Consider the following 20365-nt stretch of genomic DNA (forward strand, 5'->3'; position numbering starts at 1 on the left):
AAAGGAAAACGTATTTAAAAACCAGACCCGGACCAACTTCTCTCAGCCTTCACAGACCTGGCTGGATGGTTCATATTAACACCCACAAATACAGGGGAAAAGAAAAATACACACACACACACACACACACACACGAAAAAGACCCCTCTATTCTATGCCAAGTGCAATAGATCCTGGGAGGCCATGGGGCCAGGCCCACATTCCCAGTGTATTCACTGTCCACACAGCTATTTTTTTTGAAACCTCCTCTAGATTTCTAAAGCCCCTGACTCTGCAAGAAGACTTGGCCATCAGAAAAAAAGTGTAGACATTCTGCAAACACTTTGCTGGCTCTTTGAGTATGCAGCAGTGAGGGGCCATGGGGAACAGTCCTGAGCAATGAGCCAGATATTGGGCACAATACATGCACTTAGAAAAGGGTCAAAGAGTTGGTCCATCTTCCTCTCTCCATCTGAATTCAGGGGTCGTTTCCTCCGGTCTCACAGGAAGAAAGGCACCTCTCTTCTCAGACTCTATCTCCCCCATAATTTGCTCACTCAATCGTATCTATGATATAGCTTGACAGACCTGAATTTAAAACTATACAATTTAATAGTAGTCTTGGCAAGTTGTTTAAACTCTAAGCTTCTGTTTCCTCATCTGTAAAAGGGGGTCTGGCTACCTACTTCCCAGGGTTGCTGTACAGATTGAATAAGATAGAACAGGAAATGCTCTTCTGCCAGTACCTGGCACACGGTAAGCATTCAATATGTGATAACTACTAACATTATTCCAGAAATCTTCGATTGCTCCCTTTCCATCGGGTTCTTCCATTGACTTTAGACATGGTCAGAACGGGGCTCCCAAAGATGAAAAAGGCTTCACTGGCCTCAAGGCCCCTCAACCTACCACCTCGTTTCAATTATTACTGACCTTGGAACACAAACTTTTGAAGTCAGTGTTCTATACTTGATACCCTGACAGTAGACTCCCTACCTGTGGCTTCACTGCAAAGACCCTCAAGGCAACACTGGCTTTTCCCCAACTTAATGGAACATAATCTCAAAGGCCAGGATTGTATTCAATCACAAAATCCAAATTCTGTTTTTGTTCTCCTTGATCTCTGCAGCCCTCAATACGGTTGGCCAAGCTTTCCTCTCACCCTTTCCTCTCACCATGCATCGTAGTCTTTCTAGACGTCTTCTTCAGCTCCTACTGGTTTTTGCTGTGGTGTCTTCTATGGCTCCTACCTTTGCCCCTGGGCTAAAGAAATGGCCTGGAGGCCGGGCACGGTGGCTGACGCCTGTAATCCCAGCACTTTGGGAGGCCGAGATGGGCGGATCACAAGGTCAGGACCATCCTGGTCAATATGGTGAAACCCTGTCTGTACTAAAATACAAAAAATTAGCCAGGCGTGGTGGTGCATGCCTATAGTCCCAGCTACTCGGGAGGCTGAGGCAGAGGAATCACTTGAATCCAGGAGGCGGAGATTGCAGTGAGATGAGATCGTGCCACTGCACTCCAGCCTGGCAACAGAGCAAGACTCCGTCTCAAAAAAAAAAAAAAAAAGAAAGAAAGAAAGAAAGAAAGAAATGCCTGGATTCGGTCCTCCGTGCTCTCTTTCTCTGCACAAGTTTGCTCACAGGGGACATAGTCACCCTCACAGCAGAACCTATCTCATCGTCATCAGGATGAATCACAGAGCTGTAAGGGCTTTTACGTTGTGTGGAGGAAAGTCTTCATCCTGCAAAGACAGATATGACCTCTGCAAAATTGCTTAAAAGGCAAAGCCAGGTGTGCTCATTGAGGTGGGAAGGCAATGTTTGTGACCAAAACAATGTTTGAAAACAATAGCTTGAATTGGTAGGTTTACAAAATCTCCAGCCCTGACAGTACAATGTAGTACTTGGAATGTGAACTCTGGTGCCAGAATGAATCCTGACTCATCCACTCAATAGCTCTATGACCTCAGACATATTACGCAGCCTCTCTCGCCTTAGTTTCCTCATCTGTAAAATGGGGTAACAGTGTCAATGCATATGGCTTTGTATGGGGTACATGTAAAGCATCAACACAGTGCTTAAAATATAATAAGTGAACAAGAAACTTTAGTTGCAACTGCCTTCTTCTTACTTTTATTTTCAGAGTCTTGGTCAAAAAAGTATGTCATCCCAGCCACTCAGGAGTCTGAGGTGGGAGGATCACTTGAGCCCAAGAGTTTGAGCCCAACACAGGAGGACCCTATCTCAAAAAAAAAAAAAAGAAAGAAAAGAGAAAAGAAAGAAAGAAAAAGAAAGGAAAAAAAGTGCATTAAAAAATAAAAAATTTTAAAAAAAAAAGGGAAGTCAATTAAGATGTCCTGGCCAGAAGCAGTGGCTCACACCTGTAGTACCAGTACTTTGAGAGGCTGAGGCAGGAAAACTACTTGAGGCCGGGAGTTCAAGACCAGCCTGGGTAACATAGCGAGTCCTGTCTCTCCAAAAAAAAATTTTTAAATTAGCTGCGCATGGTGGTGTGCACCTTAGTCCTAGCTACTCAGAAGGCCGACGTGGGAGGATTGCTTAAGCCCAGGAGTTCGAGGCTACAGTAAGCTATGATTGTGCCATTGTACTCCAGCCTGGATGACAAAGTAAGACCCAAAGTCTCATCAGCTGCTACATTTGGAAGCTCCTCTGAGCAGTCCTTGTGCCCCTCAGCTTGGGTGAGATACTAACGACAAACCAGATAGGGTGAAGATTCCTTTGGTACCAGGTAGGTCCACCAAGCCCACTGCACTAGAAATAGCTCAGCAGGTGGATGCTAATCATCTGAGACTGTGTCATTTCTAAGTTATTGTTTTCTAAATATGCAAATAAAAAATTAAAATGTAATGATGTTATAAAAAGGCTGGAACTCCAGCAATTCTTAGCATAGAAAGCAGACATCATATTGCTTCATCAGCTTATCCTACTACTCCAAAGGCTTTCTACAGGGAAAATAAACCCTAGTTTCCAAGCCCATGTATTTTGTTGCTTAAAAAACCATGTTCATCCACTAAGAGGCTTAATAAAAATAAAAAAACAAAAACGTGTTCAGAAGAGACTATGATTTGACCCAAAGGCATATTTTGATAAAGAAAGTCTTGACATAGGCTATCCTTTAGATATGAGGCGTAAGTTTTCTGTATCAATCAGAAATCCAAGTGGCCTACAGGGCATAGTTAATTCTATTTTTAACTTTTGAACAAATGAAGAAATGAAGCTATAAAAATGCAGCTCTCTTCTCCCCAAAGTTCCAATGCTTATTGTGTTTGTCCATAATCCTTATCTGCCTGCATGACAGTCTCATTGTTTTGTGCTATTCAAGTATTGCAACTGCACAAGATAAAACCATAGCCAACTCAGTACCTCCCCAGCAGAAAGAATGAATCCCTTTAATGATCATTTTTGAAGTTTAATTGTGCAGCTCCCTAGAGAAGAGGTAGTAAGGCCCTGGGACAGCAGCTTTGGGCAGGGAACCAGTCAGCCAACAAGTGCTCAGCAAGGCGGTGAGTGATAATATTATGTGCCATGAAGCCAAACAGAACCAGGTTAGAGCCAAATAACTCTGAGCACTTTACATCATTCTTTTATTTTTCTTTTCTTTTTTTAAAATACCAATAGGCATTCCTTAGGAACTTTACAGAATTCTTAAATGGGTATATTAGCACTCAACTCACAGGAGTTAGGAGGCAAATTCAATAAGAATGTATCTAAAAAGCCTACTTAACTCCTCACACAAAGTAGGCTTAATGAATGTTATTCTTCATTCCTAACACCTTGGTGCATCTTTAAAAACTGCCTTAATGAAGGCTGAGTCTATACAGGTGTAATCTCACACCTATAATCCCAGCGCTCTGGAAGGCCAAGGCAGGAGGATTTCTTGAAGCCAGGAGTTTGAGACCAGCCTGGGCAACACAGCAAGACCCCCATCTCTACAAAAAATTTAAAAATTAGCCTGGCGTGGTGGTGCATATCTACAGTCCCAGCTACTCAAGGGGCTGGGGTAGGGGGACTGCTTGAGCCCAAAAGTTCGAGGCTGCAGTGAGCTACGATTGCGCCACTGCATTCCAGCCTGGGCAACATAGCAAGACCTCGTCTCTAAAAAATAAAGAAAGAAAAACAACAAAAAAACTACTCTAATGAGGAGATGGGGAAACATACTTTTAAACCTCCGAACTCATGACAAAACAGGCAAGCAGACCCATTCATATTTAATTAGGAACTCTCAAAAAACAAAAACTAACAACAACAAAAAACCTACCCTAACATCTTCCAGCAGGTGAAAGAAGGAAACAAAGTCTGCCCAGCAAGGGAGATACGGCTGTGGCTGACAAACAGACCTTACCTACTTTCAAGGAGCTTGCTATCTAGAAGTGGGTAGAAATAAGCAAACAGGAAATGACAATACAGCATAATAAATGCAATGACAGGAGTTCTAGAACAGGCTCTCTGGGAGTACTTAGGAAGGGCCCCCACAAGCAGAAGCAGGAAGACTTCCTACAGGATGTGACACATAAAAATGATAATAGCTAACTAAGGTTGCCAAGAAGCTACTATGTGCTAAGAATATACTAAGTGCACTGTGGATTACCTTGTTTACTTCTCAGAACAACACTGTAAGACAACTACTATCGTTACCCCCATTTTAAAGATGAACCGAAGAGGTTAAGAAACTTGCCCAAGGTCATACTGCTAGCAAGTAGCGGAGCTGGGATTTGAACCCACACAGCCTCCAGAGTCTAGGCACTTCACCACCACCAACTGCATTTTCTAAAACGAGGCCAAAAGCTGTTAAAGACTGAAGCATGTGAAGTTTTATACGCAAAGAGGCAAGTGTAGAGGTGTAGATGCAAAACAGAGTAGGGCTCAGGTTCAAGGGAATTGCAAACGGCACTGCTGCTAGTACAGAGAAGGCACTTAATATTTGTTGAATTACAATTGAAGCATCCAGTGCAAAGCAGTGAGGGAAGAGAAGTGAGCCAGACTGCAAAAATCTCAAAGACACAGTAAGTTTGGACTCAAGGCAAGCCATGAGCCTGAAAAGGTGCTCTAGGTCAATATTTAATTTTCTGTTAGAAACAACAATCTCCTGGGGGAACCTTCACAAGGAACTGATTTCCAACTTTTTGAACTACAAACATTATGGTTTACCAACCATAACTAAAACTTATTCAGGATCAAGTGTTTTAAAGTGTATATAAGGCCAGAAGCAGCCGCTCATGCCTGTAATCCCAGCACTTTGGGAGGCCAAGGCAGGTGGATCACCTGAGGTCAGAAGTTTGAGACCAGCCTGGCCAACATGGTGAAACTGTGTCTCTACTAAAAATACAAAAATTAGCTAGGCATGGTGGCGGGCACCTGTAATCCCAGCTACTTGGGAGGCTGAGGTGGGAGAATCACTTGAACACGGGAGACGGGGTTGCAGTGAGCCAAGATGGCGCCACTGCACTACAGCCTAAGCGACAGAGTGAGACCCTGTCTCAATACAAAATTAAATTAAAAAAATAAAGTGTATATAAAGCTCAAAATGTAACAGTAACCAAAGTCACAGTCAATATGCTATAGTTACATGGTGTTCTGTAAAAAAAAAATTTTCATGTGTGTGGTCAGCTTTTTGCTTCAACAGATCAGAAGGCAAGAGAATACTTTTAATGAGACAATACAATTCAGGAAACAGATTTAGTAGCCATCCTTAAGGAGATCTTGAGACAATGTGCTCAATGTGGTAACTTCTGATGGAACTGATCCTGAGATACCTTTTGCTGCCTTCTTTTCTTCATCATGTTCTATACAGAATGCACAGAGATGCATTAGGGATGAGCTTGGTGGCAGCCATTTTATCAGCCCCGTAGCTTCACTCCTAGCACAGTCATAAAGTTAGCATTTAATAAGCACATACCATGTGCCAGGTGCTGTTTGGAACATCTTCATTTGTATTATTTCCTTTGACCCTCACGATGACTGTGTATGTAGATACTATTACCACCCCCATTTTGGAAGTAACTGTAGAAAACTGTAGCAAAGAAAGTTTAAATAACTTGGAGAGTTTAAATAGTTTGGAGAAACTATTTCTATTTAAACTATTTAAAGTTTAAATAGTTTGGAGAAAACTGTAGCAAAGAAAGTTTAAATAACTTACCACTAAGTGGAGAGCTGGCATTTGAACCTAGGCCAACTGGCTCCAGAAACCATACTCCGAACCACTACATGCCCCGCTTCTCCCACATCACACCTGCCTTCAAAATGGAATCAACAATCCACATCTGCATGGAATTCTACAGCCTTTGGTTTTCAACCAGAAGGTGTTCCACACCCACAGAATCTTAAGGCTTTGGTTTCAACGATGAGTAAAGTTAGTTTCTAGAAGGAACTAGCAGGGGCTGGTCCTAGGAACACGGCAGAGAGGGTAGAACAAGGAACAGAAAACACGTTTCTGAAGTGAGCCTGAGACAGAAAAAGTGACGGGGGCTGGGTAACGCTCTTTAGGAAGAGGCTGTGTGTGTACTACCAGGCGAAAGGAGGGCAGCTGGTAACAAGAAACAGCCTCTTCCTCTCTCCGGGGATTGTACAAGCCCAGAATTCTGGAAGCTGCTTATCAGGCCCCACTCTCGGCTCCTGCTCCTCCTTGGCCAGAACAGAAACATCTGTAATTCCCTAAGCTGGGCAGCCGTGCTTGGAGAGGTGAGACCCATCTGGGCCATAGGCCTTCGGGTCTTAGGTCCGGAGAAGAGGCCAGTGAGCATGGAGGACATTTGGAGCAGTGGCAGTCAGTTCTGTAGGGACAGGATGTCCTTTCCTCTCCACCCAGCTGGAAGGAAGCAAAGAAACTCTATTCAAACAGTGCTGTTCCCACAGCACATCATCAGATTTCAGGTTAGTTTAACAGACTGCCATTTCACTTGCACTTTAATACAGATTATCTTACAAAAATTGGTTTTATAACATCAAGTTGAATCTAGCTACACAGTGTTTATAGGAATTTTGACAAGTAATTTGGAACACTGTGGGGCAGTGGAGCTTGCTTTGACTTAAAGAGAAGAGGTCATCAACAAGGAAAGTCCCAAAAGAAAGCAATGCTGACTTCTAACTGTACCTTGTGGAGACACAAACTACACAGGAAGAGAGAGCCTCTCCACTCAGCCAAGAGCCTGCTGCCACCTCTCCACTGGTAGTCAGTCCTTCCACAGTGGGGAGAGAAGGACAACTGTCAGCAGGCTGCTGGAGCTAGCTCTTCAAAGCCTTCTTCCTTCTCTCCTGGCTCTTCCCCTGCCAGAGTATGTAGGCCCCATGAGGCCTACACAGGATGCTGGGATAGGATTAGTGGTGGACCAAATAAAGGACTAGGCAGGGCTGTTTTATGTTGTCCCCAAAAGAGAGATGCCCAGGACTTGTGTGTCTAACTAAAAGGGAGAGGTCCTCCCTGAAATATCAGCCATTCTACTCTGTTACACCACGTAAGACAGGACGACCATAGGGTAGAACATTAATGGGGACAACCACATTAAGGCACATTGCTGCCGCCTTAAAGAACAAGTCACAGTGTTTGTTCATAGCAGGTGCTCAACAAATGCTGAGTGACAGACCACGATGGACTACACTAAATAAATTAAGGAAATTTCCCAAAAGTCTGTAGTCCAACAATGTGGTTATTTTTTGCCTTTATTTTTATGCAATACAATTCCCAGCTGAATTACACAGAATTACAAATCCTGCACAGATGGAACTTTGAACAATCTGAAAATTTTATTTTTAAGTTACATAGGGACAGGGTATATTTCAGAGGCAAAAGGAAGACTTTTACAAGAGACCAAATGAGGAAAAATTTCCTTAAAATGAGACATCTGGCAAACCTGATAGTTCAGTTTTCATTTGTTGATGAAAATTTCTTGGACCTATGTTCCTCTCTGAATCATTCTTCTTAAAATAGAGGCTTTATAGAGAGCATTTTGTCTAATTTTTCTTCTACGGCAGTCTCCACTGAGAACACAAAGAAAGCAGCAGTCTCAATCCAAAGTAATTTTATTTTCACATTAACGAACATTTTAACTCCAATTAGCAATGTGTTGAAAAGTATACTGTGGTTGAGACTTGGTCTCATCCTTCCATAAATCTCCATGTCCAGACTTTCCTCAGTGTGTTAACAAGTAAGATGCAGACATGGGCTGGGCACAGTGGCTCACACCTGTAATCCCAGCACTTCAGGAGGCCGAGGCGGGTGGATCACCTGAGATCAAGAGTTCGAGACCACCCTCACCAATATGGTGAAACCCCGTCTCTACTAAAAATATAAAAATTAGCCAGGCCTGGTGGCATGTGCCTGTAGTCTCAGCTACTCGGGAGGCTGAGACAGGAGAATTGCTTGTACCCGGGAGGCGGAGGTTGCAGTGAGCCAAGATTGCACCACTGCACTCCAGCCTGGGCGACAGAGCAAGACTCTGTCTCCAAAAAAAGAAAAAAGATGCAGACATGAAGCCTCTTTACCTCCAAATTCTTCAGAGGCTTTTCGGTGGCTAAAAGGAAAACAGCTCTGACCTGAAACCAAATACTTTCTCTGAGAAGATGGGAATGCAGAGGACAGCTCTGCCTTAAACTAGGAGTGAACCTGAAACAAAACAGAGTGGCTCAAAGAACAAGGCTTCAAGAACATGATGGGCCACCTCAAAATGGAAGCACAGCAAGCCTTTTCTTTCACTTCATTACGACATTTTCATCAATCAAACTGAAGTAGAAGAAAGAAACCCTCTAGACATCTTGGGAATATGAAAACCCAAACTGTTACTTGTTAACCAAAAGAAGAAGAAAAAAAAAAAAAAAAAAAAAAGATACTACATGCCTGTAATCCCTGCCCTCTGAAAGGCAGATGCAGGAGGATCACTTGAGCCCAGGAACTAGAAGACTAGCCTGGGCAGCACAGTGAGACCCCATCTCTAGAAAAAATTTAAAAATTAGTCGAGTGTAGTGGTACACACCTGTAGTCCTAGCTACTTGGGAGGCTGGGGCAGGAGGCTCACTAGCCTAGGTGTCAGAGCAAGACCCTGTCTCTTAAAAAACAAAACAACAACAACAAAAGACCTACATAGGCCTAAAGCTCTAAGATGTTGACAAATACAGACCTGTGCTTATAGGCAGCGAGTCTATACTTTTTCCTGACAGCTGCAGTACGAATTTCGGGGATTCCTCCACTCGCCAGGTATCTGAGTACTTACTAAGCCTATGGCACTGACACAGGGGCAAGGAGACACAGTGAGAAAAACAAACAGACAAGGCCTTAGCCCTGATGGGATTTATATTCTCATCAGGTAGACAGACTTCAAATGACCCTGGAAATAAATATAAGTGAGGAGCTAGCTAATACTTCCTACTTCAAACAGAAGGATCTTCTATATATATGATAGGCAAAATTCCATTTTAGAATAAAATATAACCTTATTTTATAGCAGAAAAAAATCAGATACATTAAATAATTTGCCCAAGGTCAAACAATCACCTCAGTTTGGCAAGGCCTCAAAGTCCACGTTAAGCACAGCAGGTCAGCTCTGCCCTCTGACTGCTGCTCCCAGAAGCTCTCATGAGACCACCAGGAAGAAACAACGTTACTGCTGCCCCTGCTCCCACACTCACAGCCTTTGCACAGGCCTGTGTCTAATAAATACCATTTTAGGCATCCATGGTACAATGTTAATGCTCTTCTCACTTTACTCGGGGAAAATTTTCCTTCTAAGTTCTGCAGAAACTGAAAGGAGTCAGTAACACAGGAAGCCCAGAGGCCTGTTTTTTAATAAAATAAATCTAAAATGGTTACTGGGCCCTGGAGGATTTCTAGGTGCACAAGAAAAGGGGCTAACACATTCCTTTAACTCTGTTTCTCCCATCCTGGCCAACTCAGTATTAGCTAAGAATTTTCAAAACTGTTTCCTTTTCACCCTTAGAAATATCTTACTCACTACCTTCCAAAACAAAAAATACATTGAACAATGTCATCCTGAAAACACTAAATCAAATGATGATGGTAAGTGAGGAGCCAGCTAATACTTCCTACTTCAAACAGAGGGATCTTCTATATATATGATAGGCAAAATTCCATTTTAGAATAAAATATAACCCCATTTTACAGCTGAAAAAAATCAGATACATTAAATAATTTGCCCAAGGTCAAACAATCACCTCAGTTTGGCAAGGCCTCAAAGTCCACGTTCTTTTAAGCACAGCAGGTCAGCTCTGTCGTCCTGCATAAATCATTCATTAGGGTGATTTACTAAGTGATGATTATTTTTATTGGGCAAACAATGAGTCCTTAATTAATACTGTTTAAATTCTAATGTTTTTAATGATTTTAAAAAAATAAAATAGCCCAGTGTAAGAATCATTTGTATGACTTTTTAAAATGTCTACATAAATTTATTTGGATAGATGTCATGCTTCCTGATTGATCAATTTTAGATTCAAAAACTATTGGCCAGGCGCAGTGGCTCACACCTGTAATCCCAGCACTTTGGGAGGCCAAAGCGGGCGGATCACGAGGTCAGGAGATTGAGACCATCCTGGCTAACATGGTGAAACCTAGTCTCTACTAAAAATACAAAAACAAAATTAGCTGGGCGTGGTGGCAGGTGCCTGTAGTCCCGGCTACTTGGGAGGCTGAGGCGGGAGAATGACGTGAACCCGAGAGGTGGAGCCTGCAGTGAGCCAAGATCGCACCACTGCACTCCAACCTGGGCGACAGAGCGAGACTCCGTCTCAAATAAAAAAATACACAAACCTATTTTATTGGCTGGGCACAGTGACTTACGCCTGTAATCCCAGCACTTTAGGAGGCTGAAGTGGGCAGATCACTTGAGGCCAGGAATTCAAGACCAATGTGGCCAACATGGTGAAACCCCATCTCTACTAAAAATACAAAAATTAGTTGGGTGTGGGCACACGCCTATAGTTCCAGTTACATGGGAGGCTGAGGCACAAGAATCACTTAAACCAGGGAGGCGGAGGTTATGAGCCGAGATTGCACCACTGCACTCCAGCCTGGGCAACAGAGCAAAACTCTGTCTCAAAAACAACAACAACAACAACAACAACAACAAACCAACAACAAACTATTTTGTTTAGGCCAGGCATGGTAACTCACGCCTGTAATCACTTGAGCTCATGAGTTTGAAACCGTGTTGTCTCTACAAAAACTAAAATAATTAGCTGGGTATAGTGGCACATGCCTGTGGTCCTAGCTACTCGGGAGGCTGAGGCCGGAGGATTGCTTGAGCCAGGGAAGTCAAGGCTGCAGAGAGCTATGATCATGCCACTGTACTCCAACCTAGGCAACCTGTCACAAACAAACAACTCTACTTTGGTTAGGCTCTCCTAACTATTGCATAGGTAGGGGTGGGGTCAAAACACTAAGGCTTCAGCTCAGTCACTACTGAAATGTGTAACCTCAAGTCTGTTCATTTCTCTGTGACTACTTATTTATATTGCCGGGTACATGAATGGCCTTTTTCAATTTTACAGGGTCGCTAGTGCTACCTGAGATTAAAGTGGTAAATGTGAAAGGTATTATTTAAAGTCAAGATATTTGATCATCTTTCTGTACCTGGCTCCTAACACAGGGCCTAACACAGAACAGAAACTCAGTAAACATTTGAAAAGAAACGATAAAGTTCCCTTTTGCACAAGCTGACGACGTTCATAAAGTACAGGAAAGGAAACTCAACCTTAAGGAACCAAATGGTGGGTCAGGTTAACCACAATAAAAATAGGCAATACACACACAGCCAGCAGAACCACAATAAATGTTCTGCATCTAACCACCAAACACAGCCCTCCATTACTGCATGCCACACAAATATACAAAAGTCGGTCAGAAATGTCATCCAAAATCAATTTTGCTTCTCAATCCACCCAAAATGTATCATTTTCTTTTCAATGACGGTCTAACCACAGTATCAAAGTATCCCTACTAGTCACCCCTTTTTCTAACTGAAAATCGACTTTGTGGTAGAAAACTAATTCTGCAAATAAATGTCTATTAAAATCCTTACTATCTGTTAGGTGAGAAATGTTCAGTTATTTCAATCTATACAGTACTCTAAAATAAAATCTGTTGTTCATTCCTTCTCCGAGGTGAAGGGACCTCTCTCTCATCCCAACAGTGTGCTGTTCCACCTCTGGGCAGGCCACACAGTCCCAGGGTCTGGCGCTCCTACTCCCTGAAGACCCCACTGAGGTTGAGGTTGGATGATGAGAGAATAGATCCGAGGACCACCCATCCCTTCTAAAGGGCTGCTAGGGAGAAAACCTAGACTTGGTGTTTTAACATAAGGTAACCAGCAAGTGATGAGGACACAGTCTACACAGGTATCAATGCTGACAGTGATGCTAGTTACAGATGCTGGAGAACCAACAAAGAAATAAACAAGAAACTGTGAACATTTGATTTGGCCATGTAAAAATTAAAACTAATTATAGTTACTTATGTAAACTGCTTACCTAATAATCACACAGTACAACAATGATCACACAAATCATTCAAGGTGTCAGATTATGAGTATTTGATTTAATCACAACACTGAACAGAGGTCACACACTCAGCTTTCATAAATTATAGCATGCTTGTTTATTTACAATTTAATGCTGAAATAAACATCCCTGGATGAACAAGAACTTGTGTTATTGCAAAAGTATTAATGGTTCCTGAGCACAACCTGAAAACTAGAAGAGCAGAAACTCTTGGTGGCTCACAGCACTATTATAATGAGATTTCAAGGGCAAGAAACCTATCTTGTAGTTTTATTACGTATGACCCTACAGTCACACTGCCATTGCTCTCCTATGCATTTGAATAAGGATTCTCTCCCCTACACAACACCATCCTTCATTCTAAACTGTCAAGGATTTATAGTAACAGGAAATCTGGAGTTGGCACAGGCAGATACTAAATTTTGGCTGGCTGGAGAGAAAAGCTTCCTTTCAGCATAAAGGGTATAATTTGGGTTTTTTAATGACCTTGTTCAGGGTGAGGACTCCAGACACTGCCAGTCACAAAGCCTGGGGAACTTGTTTTGCCTTTTCTAGAAGTTTTCAATCCTATGCACACAGTCCTTGAGCCTCATCAGGAGACATTCTCATAGCCAAGAACCAGGACTCTCAGTGTGACTGAAGAAGCCCTGGGTGGCCAAATAATACCCCTGCCAGTTTAAGCATCTCCCCACTGTTATCCTGTGCACAAGGAAGGAGATTATTACAGCAGAACACAGGCCAAAGCAAAAACAGGGTTACCTTTAAGCTTGATAAAATCCTTTGAATTTAAACTATAGTCCATTTCATGAAAAGTACCAATTTGGCTTTCTGCACACATGTTGGTAAATAAATAACTACATAAATCCTGAAAGGAGTAGGAAGGGCCTGTCTTTTCTTCTTTCCGTATCACTAATTCCCATTCAGTTCAAAGGTTCACAAGTCTTTGCTGTGGAAACAAAAACAACCATTTGGAGACTTAGCTTTCACCATGAGAAACAACAGACTAAACCAAAAGACTGATTTATCTGCCTGCTTAAACTAGTTACCATACCACTCCAGGTCTCCATCTACAAACTCCTGTGCACACCAAAATAAGTAATGGGGCTGTTCTAAAATGAATACTACCCTTCTATCAGAGAGGGAAAAAAATGTTTCATTTCAGTTATCCCTTATAAAACTCCAGTCCTTCCACAAAACCCCACTCTCCCATTTTATGTTGTAATATCCTATTCATTCATTCTTTCCTACTTTCTTTCTTTTTTTTTTGAGATGGAGTTTCACTCTGTCACCCAGGCTGGAGTGCAGTGGTGCAATCTCGGCTCACTGCAACCTCTGCCTCCCGAATTCAAGTGATTTTCCTGCCTCAGCCTCCTGCGTAGTTGGTACTAAAGGTGCCCACCACCATGCCCAGGTAATTTTTTTGTATTTTTAGTAGAGACGAGGTTTTACCATGTTGGCCTGGCTGGTCTTGAACTCCTGACCTCAGGTGATCTGCCCACCTCAGCCTCCCAAAGTGTTGGGATTACAGGCCTGAGCCACCACACCCAGCCCATTCATTCTTTTTTGAGGCAGAGTCTAGCTATGTTACCCAGGCTGGAGTATAGTAGTGGTATGATCACAGCTCACTGCAGCCTCAACCTCCCAGGCTCAAATGATCCTCGCACCTCAGTCTCCTGAGTAGCTAGGACTACGGGCACCATCACCTCTGGCTAATTTTTTTAATTTTTTTTGTAGAGACAAGGTCTCCCTGTGTTGCCTAGGGTGGTCTTAAACTCCTGAACTCAAGCAATCCTCTCGCCTCAGCCTCCCAAAGTGCTGGGATTACAGGGCACGAGCCACTACGCCCAGCCTGTAATATCCTATTTAGACGCAAAGTCATAGGCGAGATCACCCACTCAACTGCAAATCAACAGTCACCAAGTCCTGTTCATTCCTCCCGAATATTTAAAATTTAGCTTCCTCTTCATACTCACTGGAACTGCCTTCTTTCAGGCCCTAATCATTTTGTACTCCTAGTTAACCTCAATTCCTTTGATCCATCTTCCAAAAATCTGAAGTCATCTTCCTAAATTGCAAATCCATAATTACTGTCAATGTAAAATCCAACTCCTTTACATGGGCATCTCACCTCTGCTAATACCCCATCTAATCTCTTCCTACCCCACAGAACCCCTCTCCCTCCTACGTATCAGGCAGTTACCTGCAGTTGTCTCAATGCACCATGCTTCCAGACACCCATTCTTTGCACACACTGTACACTCTCTCCAGCTTAAAATAACTCTCACTTTTCCTCTTCTTTGTCTGTACAAGTCCTATTAGCTCTAATACTCCACCCAGACCTCACCCCTTCAGGGAGGAACATTTCCCCAGCCCTGCCCCTTGTTTCCTCTCTGATGCTCCAGCATCCCTCTGTTTCAGAGCACTCATCACACTATTCTCTATCTCCCCCATCAGAAGATCACAAGGCTGGGATTGAGACTTCTTTTCTCTATATAACTTCATTGGCCAGCATGTGATCTTGCACAAACAAGGCACTCATTCAATGAAGAAACTGCCATTATCCTTTGGTTCTAAATCAACTGAATTCCTTCTGCTTCCCAAGAGAATTATGTTAAAAGCTCTTGACCATTTAAACACACTTAGAAATGAGAACTGGGTGTTAACTGATGTTCTTTGATCATGTAAACTACTGGCAAGGGTAAGATGACTTTTCATTAATGATAATGATAATCATTATGGCAAATGTCAGTTGAAGACACAGAGCATGGCGCAATGGAAAAAACACTGACTTCGGCATCAATGACATGGGATTGAGTTTAGGTAAGTTACATAAGCCCAGGTCTGTGTTTTAAGGGAGAATTTATTTAAGTCTGGGAATGTGTCTAGTGTAGCACCTGGCACATGCAGACCCTCCCCTGCTCCCACTCCACTGCTCTGCATGGGGCCACATTGTTATTGCAAAGGGTCAGCAAATGCATTCGTACACCAAGCACCAGCAGTAGGCAGAATAAATGTCTCAGAATAATATATTATGATGTCCCTAAGGTACAGAGAAGCTACTATATTTAATAAAACACAAGTTTATTTCAGAGAGTTACCGAGTTCATAATCATTCTGTCACAACGTATTTTCTCAATCAACAAACACTCAAAGTATAACTACAATCTTGCTGAAACTGAAACAATTTTTTTATTGTTTGAATTGTCTCTCTCAGGCTTAGAAATAAAGCACCTAGAGATAAAGTGGCCTGGAGACAAGGTCCTAGACTCTATCAAGCCAGCATCCAATCCCATGATGATTCAGTACCTTACCAACCTCACCTCCACTGACTCCTGCTGGATGGCTGCTTACTCACTGCTGGGCAAACAGGTCTTTCTTATTCTAGCTTCTCTACCTCTGCCCCTAGCTGTTCCCTGCCCTCCTCTACACCAGTCTTCTATCAACTATCTGAATCTCTGGCTTTCTTGAAAGGCAGGGCCCCACTTCCTAGGGGTATAAGTAATCTAGGAGAGGGTTATCCATACCACCCTACTCCATTACCATCGCCTCTTCCTCCAAACTCCTCCAGCACTATTTACATCCCTGGCTCAATGACTGAATAACTAAAAGGAGGCTTTCTCTGTATAAATATTAATATTAGCAGCTGTCATTACTACATTCCAGCCACTGTTCTCTTTTTTCCTTTTAAAATAGGGTCTTGCTATGTTGCCCAGGTGAGTCTTGAACTTCGGGCTCAAGCAATCCTCCCAACTCAGCCTCCCAAAGTGCTGGGATTACAGGTGTGAGCCACCATGCCTGGCTTGCCACTACCCTAAGTACTTCACATGAATTACCTCATTTAATCATTACACAACTTTATATGAGAAGTTCTATTATTATAGATGAAGGAACTAAGGCAAAGCAATTAAGAAAGCTATCTATACCTTCCAACTGGTAGGTGGCAGAGGCAAGATACGAACCCAGGCAGCTTGACTTCAGAGCCTCTATCAAATAGGCCCTTTGCTTACTTTTTATTTTGAAATAATATTAGGCTTTCAGAAGAGTTGCAAAGATAGCACAGAGCCCCGTGTCCCCTTCATCCAGCTTCCCCTTATGCTAACCTTTTACAGAACTATAGTAAAGCTGACCCTTAAATAATGCAGGTTGGAACTGTTTGGGTCCACTTATATGCAGATTTTTTCCAACCAAACGCAGATAAAAAATATGGCGTTTGTGGGATTCAAAACTTGTGTGTGTGGAGGTCTGACTTTTCACATACTTGGGTTTCTCACAGCTGACCTCAGGACTTGAGTATACAAGGATTCTGTTATACATGGGGGTCCTGGAACCAGTCCCTCACATGTACCCAGGGATGACCGTACAATGATCAAAACTTAAGAAATTAACACTGATTGAGGCCGGGCACGGTGGCTCAAGCCTGTAATCCCAGCACTTTGGGAGGCCGAGATGGGTGGATCACGAGGTCAGGAGATCAAGACCATCCTGGCTAACATGGTGAAATCCCGTCTCTACTAAAAAATACAAAAAACTAGCCGGGCGAGGTGGCGGGCGCCTGTAGTCCCAGCTACTCGGGAGGCTGAGGCAGGAGAATGGCGTGAACCTGGGAGGCGGAGCTTGCAGTGAGCTGAGATCCGGCCACTGCACTCCAGCCTGGGCGACAGAGCGAGACTCCGTCTCAAAAAAAAAAAAGAAAAAGAAATTAACACTGATAGCCATCCCATTACTGGGTATATACCCAAAGGATTATAAATCATGCTGCTATAAAGACACATGCACTCGTATGTTTATTGTGGCACTATTCACAATAGCAAAGACTTGGAACTAACCCAAATGTCCATCAACGATAGACTGGATTAAGAAAATGTGGCACGGCCGGGTGCGGTGGCTCAAGCCTGTAATCCCAGCACTTTGGGAGGCCGAGACGGGCGGATCACGAGGTCAGGAGATCGAGACCATCCTGGCGAACACGGTGAAACCCCGTCTCTACTAAAAAAAAAATACAAAAAACTAGACGGGCGCGGTGGCGGGCGCCTGTTGTCCCAGCTACTCGGGAGGCTGAGGCAGGAGAATGGCATGAACCCGGGAGGCGGAGCTTGCAGTGAGCTGAGATCCGGCCACTGCACTCCAGCCTGGGCGACAGAGCGAGACTCCGTCTCAAAAAAAAAAAAAAAAAAAAGAAAAAAGAAAAAAAGAAAATGTGGCACATATACACCATGGAATATTATGCAGCCATAAAAAAGGATGAGTTCGTGTCCTTTGTAGGGACATGGATGCAGCTGGAAACTATCATTCTCAGCAAACTATTGCAAGGACAGAAAACCCAACACCGCATGTTCTCACTCATAGGTGGGAATTGAACAATGAAATCACTTGGACACAGGAAGGGGAACATACACACCAGGGCCTGTTGTGGGGTCGGGGGAGGGGGAGGGATAGCATTAGGAGATATACCTAATGTAAATGATGAGTTAATGGGTGCAGCACACCAACATGGCACATGTATACATATGTAACAAACCTGCACGTTGTGCACATGTACCCTAGAACTTAAAGTATAATACAAAATTAAAACAATAATAATAATAAAGTTACCACTGTTCTCTATCCATATTCTATTATTTGGAAGCCAGTTTCTAAGTGTAGCCCACCCTCAAAAAAGGAAGAGAATTAAATTCCATCTCCTAGAGAGAGGACTACCAAAGAACAAGTGGACGTCGGTTGAAACCGCCATAGTAATTAATAAATATTTTGGGGAAGATACTTTGAAGCCATGCAAATATTGTTTCTCCTTCAACTTTCACCCACCAATTTTATTCTTCACTGGTAGATCTTGCCTGCAGCAATTATTACTATGGTATGCTAATGGTGATTTTCTATTCCCCTCATTATTCCTACATTTATAATTGGAATTCTTCTGTAAGAAAGACCTATCTGTTCTCCCCCACTTATTTTTTCAGTCATTGATAGTGTAAACTCACAGATAACCAAGCCAATTTCTTAAGGGAGTTGTCAAGTTTTGTGTTCCTAGGTTATCTGCTACAGTGGTATGCACAGCATACAGTAATTAGGCACTAATTAGTATTTGCTGATGAAAGTTTCATGGCAGAGAGCAACCTCCCACTCACACACTCCCATGGATGAAGGGAGAAGAGAGACCTCCTTCTCTTACTGACCTTCCGGACCAGCCATGTAAAAGGTCTCGCACAGCTCCTGGCACACAGTCAGAGGACAGTAAGCAGCCGTTCCTTTCCCCAGTCTAACTCTGCAGATGCTTTAAGACACGCCAAGGCACCTTTCCTTGGACCTCTGCCAGGAAACGCTAAAACCACTGACCCCTGCCACCCATTTTTTAATGGTAAGAAAACTGAGCTACAGGAAGAGTAAAAAATATTCCCAAGAACATAGAGCTAGATGGTGGTTGAGGTGGGATTAGGTGGAAGATCCCCGAGGGGCACTGCTCACTCATGCCCTTCCCCAGAGCCAGTGTGCACTCTAAGAGAGAGAAAAGTTCCTGGAGACAATCTTTCCTGCGTACTGTTTTTTTCTGTCTAGCCATGTCCTCTTCCCTTCAGAGTTGAAGCACAGAGAGACTAGAGGATAAAACTAAGAGAAATGGATACTTTCCAGACCCCAGGGATCCAGACAGACCTTAACCAAGCTAAAATCCTATAACAAGAACAGACGTAAGGCTTAACTCAAACTTAAGGATTTCGTTCAGGTATTTACACATCAAACAGAAGGCTAAAATAAAAATCAATGAAAGTGGGAGAGACAAGATTTTGCTCTACTCAAACCCTGATGGCCACACAAAATCAAAGACCAATCAAAGAGGTGAAAACAACGTTATTCACAAGCAAAACAATAACAAAAAGCAGTCAGTTAAGCTCTCTCTTAACTTTTGCTTCTTCATCTGTAAAATGGAAATAACAGTAATTATCTTGCAGGCAGGTTGTGAACGTAAACTGAGCAAATACATGTACGTAAAGTCCTTGGCACACACAGAGCAAAGTATTAAGTGCTCAAGAAACGAAACCATCCCACCCATCCCAAATACACACACACACACACACACACACACCCACAATACTGCCGGTAGCAATACCTCTGAGCTACTGAGTTACTGACTTCAAATATGGGCTTCAAATATGGGCTGGATTTTGCATTGAAGTTTGATCATGGCTGCAGGGCAACCTGAAGAAACAAGAATCAGGTGGCTGGCCCCACTGAGGACAAAAGTCAATGCACAGACTCCATCAGGCTGGATCAGAGGAAGAGTGACGAGCATGATGTGGTAAGTGTCAAAATCTCACAAGGCCCAGTTCCTGGTAATGAAGAAACCTAATGCCAGCCAGATTCATCATGTGATGACTCCAATAATCTCATTAAGTCATCATCCATAGAAAATCAGATGTTGGCCAGGCACAGTGGCTCACGCCTATAATCCCAGAACTTTGGGAGGCTGAGATGGGCAGATCACTCGAGGCTAGGAGTTCAAGACCAGCCTGGCCAACATGGCGAAACCCTGTCTCTACTAAAAGTACAAAAATTAGCCGAGCGTGGTGGCACACACCTGTAATCCCAGCTACTCAGGAGGCTGAGGCAAAAGAATTGCTTGAATCTGAGAAGCGAAGGTTGCAGTGAGCTGAGCTCATGCCACTCCAATCCAGCCTGGTGACAGAGCAAGACTCTGTCGAAAGAAAAAAAAAGGAAAAAAAGAAAAGAAAGGAAAAGAAAATCAGAATCAGGTGTTACCTTGAGCAACACGAAGTGCAAAACATATATATATTTTTTTGTTTGTTTGTTTGTTTGTTTTTCGAGACGGAGTCTCGCTCTGTCACCAGGTGGGAGTGCAGTGGCGA

The 20365-nt window shown here is 43.0% G+C and overlaps 1 protein-coding gene and 1 long non-coding RNA gene across 10 annotated transcripts in view; both read right to left on the reverse strand.

Annotated features, from left to right (window-relative positions):
* Positions 1-20365, reverse strand: part of ANKS1A (ankyrin repeat and sterile alpha motif domain containing 1A) — a 196190-nt gene that overhangs the window by 160056 nt on the left and 15769 nt on the right. The window lies entirely within an intron of this gene.
* LOC144340453 (uncharacterized) lies at positions 3585-15153 on the reverse strand. Its single transcript, XR_013416561.1, has 2 exons — positions 14346-15153; positions 3585-5222 (listed from the first exon to the last, which is right to left on the reverse strand). It is a non-coding gene; the product is annotated as an uncharacterized LOC144340453 (long non-coding RNA).

Source organism: Macaca mulatta, chromosome 4 (genome assembly GCF_049350105.2).
Source record: "Macaca mulatta isolate MMU2019108-1 chromosome 4, T2T-MMU8v2.0, whole genome shotgun sequence".
Taxonomy (NCBI): Eukaryota; Metazoa; Chordata; class Mammalia; order Primates; family Cercopithecidae; genus Macaca; species Macaca mulatta.